At 42.6% G+C, this 5,508-nt stretch overlaps 1 non-coding gene across 1 annotated transcript; it reads right to left on the reverse strand.

The window, feature by feature from the left end:
- Positions 1–4,006: 4,006 nt before the first annotated feature.
- LOC141639132 (small nucleolar RNA R71) lies at positions 4,007–4,112 on the reverse strand. The gene has a single exon (XR_012542383.1). It is a non-coding gene; the product is annotated as a small nucleolar RNA R71 (small nucleolar RNA).
- Between the last annotated feature and the right edge of the window lie 1,396 nt (positions 4,113–5,508).

The following is a 5,508-nucleotide window of genomic DNA, read 5'->3' on the forward strand; positions in this document are numbered from 1 at the left end:
CCTGCATAGCAAGGAGCTTCTATCTCAGGCCAAAACTATGTTTTGGCTCGTCTAACCTATGTTTGAATCGTGTTATGCATTGTTCATGCTCATAAACTCATAAAAACACTAGAGATATGAAATAAGTGAGATATTTACACCCTCAAAATTACGTGTATTGATGTTTGCATGGTAGACGATTTTAGAGACGGTTTTCTCGTTGTGACTACTCGCGATCAAAAACGTTTAAAAGAGTGCCTTAAAAAAGGATTTTGTTTTGAAAATATGTTGAAAATATGTTAATTAAAACATGTTGATTGATGAATTGAGTTGGTCAAATGAGTCGGTCGAATGCACGGCGACGGTACCAAACAAAAGGTGTAAGGCTTGTGTTTTCAATCGGTAGGTCGAAAACACGTGTCGATTTTGTGACTTAGGAAGTCGAGTCTAGAAGTTTAAGAGAGAGGTGAAGGGGCGGACGCTCGCGTGAATATTGTGGTGTGTGAAGGTGGGTATTTATAGAGAAATAGGGGTGGTAGCAAGTCGGTTAAATTTGCTTGCTGGCCAAGGGCATGCCTAAAGAGGCGCGAGCTACCTAGTGACTGAAAGGGGTGTACTGTCCCTTTGAGAAATTTGGATTTTCCTTTTGTTCTAACCAATGTTTTGTTGGTTGTAATTTGTGGTCTTTGATGGCTGCTTAGCCGTGTAAGCTTACTCTTGGGTGTTATTTGAGGTAGGTATTTTGTGTCCTTGACTCTGGTTTGACCCGTGTGAGTCGGGATTTAAATTTCGAGTCAGGTTTTGGCCCGGTGTCGGTTTTGACTCTAATTAGGGTCATTTTAATGGAAATGACATGATAAAGACATTCATGGCATTATTTTCGACATTCGAGATTTGGGTTGACTCGGTTTGACTCAGGTTGACTCGAGTTGCGGGTTTATGAGTCGGTTATGGGTCCGAAGACGGTTTTAACTCTAAATAGTGTTATTTTAATGCAAATGAAGTTAGAGAACCATTTATGAAATCATTTTTCATATCCGAGTAATGGATTAAACCGTCTCATGTATAGCCAATCCACGCACGCATATCAAAAACACGTTATAGTCCGATCATCATCGGGTGGTTTTTGGAAAGTGCAGATACTGGGTATCTACAAAGCCCCCACTTTGACTGAGGCTTGGATGGGGCGAAAGTCAAAGTATAGCCTCCAGGTCAATCGAAGATTATAAACTGAAGACCATTGCGACGTCGAAGCGACTTAAAAGAGTTTGAGCAAAGGACCTGCCGTCGGGAAGGGCGACGTCGAGGCGACTCAGGGATTCGAGTCAAGGACCTGCCATCGGGAATAGTTTAGAGTCTGTCAACTTCCGATTCGTGTCGTTTAATGTCTATTAGACTACGTATAAAGGCTCGCTAGCCATAAGAAGGAGTCATACCTGAGGCATCATCGGGATATGTCCTTGAATATTTTGCGCGCAAAGGGTCGCCAGCCGGTGTTTAAGGTGCGTTTTGAGGCTCGCCAGCCATCGATGGTCGGATGATTGACTGTAGGAAATAGCCTGAAACATCAGGCTTATTTCAAGGTATTGTCCGGTAATGACTTCCAACCAGGTTAACGTTTATAGGTTCGGCTAGGGAGCGACGAACGCCAACTATCTGGGGGTCCCAAATGAACGTCGTGGGGATAAATCATCTGAGCAAGGCTCTTTGGAAAACCAATTAGTGAGAGTGTTGCATCGGGATCATGAACGATGTTGTGAGGATCTTTGAAAGACCTATGTGACTTCCATTTGAAAATCGGCACTCGCTGGGGAGTTAGAAACTTCTCAGGACTTGATACGTGCATTTTGTATAGTTTTTTTAGCCTATTTTAGCACGTATTTCCATGTATTTCCATACTTTTTATATTGCATTTTGCCCCCGAATTGGCTACTTTGGTTCGTTTTGTCCGTTTTGTAGGAATGAACGTATAAGTAGTGGAATCGTACCATTTTCGTCCTTTTCGCTTGCATTTTGAGGAGGCGAGATTTTTCAGAGTGAGATCTTGCGTTGGGATGCGTGAAGGAACGGTCTACGAGGCAGTCGGTCACGAGTTTGAGCTGTTTTGGAAGAAGAATACTCGATCGAGCTGTTTTACCACTCGATCGAGTGGTTTTATGGTGGAATTGGTCGATCGAGTAGTTTTATACTCGATCAAGAAGTGCTGGAATTAGGGGTTACACGATCGAGTAACAGTTCTGTTCGATCGAGTAGATTACTTGAAGAGTTACTCGATCGAGTTGTTTCGGACTACTCGATCGAGTGGTTTTGGCTGTCATGGGCTTAATTTAGTCCGTGAACGTGTTTTAGCTTATGGACTTAGTAGTTTTTCTATATAAACGCATAATAACTAGGTCATTAGCATCTAATCTATTCTATTCATTAGTCAAGTTTTATCCTACTTTTCATCTTTCACAGTAAAGACTGCGCTTCTCTTTTCCTTTCACTGTAACTTTGTTTTCGGGGTTATTTATCTCGGATTTGTTCGTTCTTTACGCCGGATTCTTGCGATTGTAATCTCTTTCTCCCTTTTAATATTAATCTTTCATTTATTCATCTTAATTACTTGTTTTGCTCTTCCTTAATTTCTGCCCTAATCTTTGTTTATGCATTTTAATTACTATTTCATCATGCTTTACATCAGTTATCTTAATATTGTTATTATTGACAACATTAGCGATATGAGTAGCTAAATCATTTCATGTTGGGATTAGGGGATCTACGGTAGAGATGTGATGATGTAGTAAATAAGTTAGATGAATTATTTGTGAGACTCTGTCCCCGTAGCAATATAACTGTATTTACCGACTTAGTTGAGTGCACGATTCTGAGTCACCTTTTTAATCTGGTTAAATTTAATCCTGGATCGGAAGATTGGACTAAATAGACCTGCTATGAATAGTAGACTACCCTGACGAGGACGGAAGTTAAGTTAGTGGTAATTTAGGATAGAAAGTGGACCGGAAGGACCTTTCCATATCCGTCTCGCAGTAATTTATCTAAGTTGTTTACAGTTGAGTCACTGGACTACCGTAGTGAACTGAAATCCTGACATGTCCCCTCTCTATTGATAGTTTAATTCTATTTTCTGCCTTAATTCCTCTTTCCTTATTTCTCTTGCCTTAAAGCTTTTAGTTTAGGAAACCAAATACAACCCCCCCCCCTCCCAATTTGTGACCAAATAGACGGACCTTTACAGATATCTTGCCTCCCTGAGGAGATCGACCTGACTTCCCTAGCTATACAGTTAGTTTAGTTAGTTATTTTTGATAGGTATACGACAACCCTGTCAAATTTTGGCGCCGTTGCCTGGGAGGCAATTGCCCTATCTGTCTTTGTTTCGTTTATTTTATCCATCTCAGGGAATTTTTATTCCTTGAGGCAGTTCTTATTCAATTTCTTTCAGTGTTGTGTATGCCCAGGTCACACAGGTTAGAGTTAGTTTCAGCTGATTCTGAACCAGAGGGGCTGTTCAGGCATAGACTCCGTCTGCAAAGAGAATCACGAAAGGAAGCCTTGAGTACTTTGGAACCCGAACTTCAGCATTTCCTTTTTACAGAAAATCCATCTTTTGAAGAAGACACTTTCAGTTCTATAAATCAACCAGTAAAGATGCCGAATATTGCTAGTCATTCGGAGCCTAAAGCATCATCTATTCCAAAAGGTTTCAACATCCAGACTGAGGATGGGAATACATTTGACATCCGTCCGTCCTATATCAATCTGGTGGAGAGAAATCTCTTTAGAGGTGTGGCAGGTGAAGACCCGAGGAAGCATATGGAGGTCTTTACGGACTACTGTTCTACTATCCCCGCCACAAAGGGGGTAACTCAAGACAAGATTAAGGAGGTTCTGTTTCCTTTTTCTTTGACTGACTCAGCTAGGGAATGGTTGACTGATTTGGACCGCACGGCCGCGGGGGTTACAGACTGGGAGACCCTTTCTCTTACTTTTTATAAGAGATATTTACCTCAGCAGCGCACTAATCAGCTGAGGGCCAAGATTACAAGTTTCAAACAGGCACCGGATGAAACTTTCTATGAAGCTTGGTGCCGTTTCAAGAGGTTGGTGAGGTCTATTCCTCACCATGGTTTTGATCCGTGGTTCCTGTCCAATCAGTTCTAAAATAGGCTATACGATGATCACAAAGCCATACTTGATGCATCATCCAACAGAAGATTTCAAAAGAACACCGACGATGATAAGAGATGGGCTCTTATTGAAGAGATGGCGACCCACTGTGCTGAGTATGGAAACCCGAGGGATGGTATTAGAACAGTTCATGTAGTCGATAAACAAGTTGTGGCTCAGCTGGAAGCCATGGATGCTAGGTTTGATAAGTTGGAGCTGCATTCTGCTGGGGAGCCCCAGACGGTCCATTTGCTTACTAGAGGGGAGACTGTCACATGTGAGAGGTGTGGGAGCAACGACGGTCACACTGCTGTTGGCTGTCTTACGGAGAAGGAAAAGGTCCTTGCTTTTCAACAATACAGGCAATGAGGGGGTTCCTATTATAACAACCAAGGGGCAGTCCATCCCAATTTGAGGTGGACAAGTCAAAATGTGCTCAATCCTACCCCTCCTCCGCAGCAGCAACAACCATATGTCCCTCCTCATAAGGCTCAACAAGGCTTTCAGAAGCCTCCTTCCTTTCCTACACCTAATCAAGGTACATCATCCTCTGGTGGGGTAAGTGAGCTAGGTGAGTTGAAGACGATGTTGCAGTCTTTGACAAAGCAGTGGCAGCTGAGTGATCAACAAAAAGATGTATCTATCAAGGCACTTGAAACTCAAGTTGCCCAGTTAGCCGCGAACCAGTCTACAAGGAAACCGAGACATTTACCGTCACAAGCCGATAAGAATCCACATGAGACGGTGAATTTAATTAATTTGAGGAGCGGTTATTCATATGAAGGACCAAAATCAGACCCGGGGAAGGTAATTACTGCTGATGAACAGTGTTCTGTCGAAGAAAAAGAGCTGACGACAAAGAAAGTACTCGATCGACTAATTTCTGGGTGTCGATCGAGTGAAAGTGCTGAAGAAAGGACTCGATCGAGTGGAATTTCTACTCGATCGAGTGAACAGGAAAAAGAAGAGCTCGATCGAGTAAATAAAACCGCTCGATCGAGTGAATTTGCTGAAGAATCTGCTCAATCGAATGACATTTTTGCTCGATCGAGTAATGCTGATAAAGAACAACTTGATCGAGAGCCTGCTAGTGCTTCGAGTGAAAAATCACCTGAAAGACCACGTTCGAGAGGAAAGAAGTCCCGTTCGAAGGATTTAGAGCTTGATCCGACTGATACATTGGAAGAGAGGAACAAAGGGCTCGAGATACCCATCACGGTGCCCTTCCCGAGGCGTTTGCAGAGTACTAAGGCTACTCAACAATTCGACAAATTTGCCGAACTCCTGAAAAGCTTGCAGGTCACTGTGCCATTCGCCGAATTGCTGACACAGGTACCTTATTACCTTAAATTTATGAAA

Source organism: Silene latifolia, unplaced genomic scaffold (genome assembly GCF_048544455.1).
Source record: "Silene latifolia isolate original U9 population unplaced genomic scaffold, ASM4854445v1 scaffold_280, whole genome shotgun sequence".
NCBI classification, from domain to species: Eukaryota; Viridiplantae; Streptophyta; class Magnoliopsida; order Caryophyllales; family Caryophyllaceae; genus Silene; species Silene latifolia.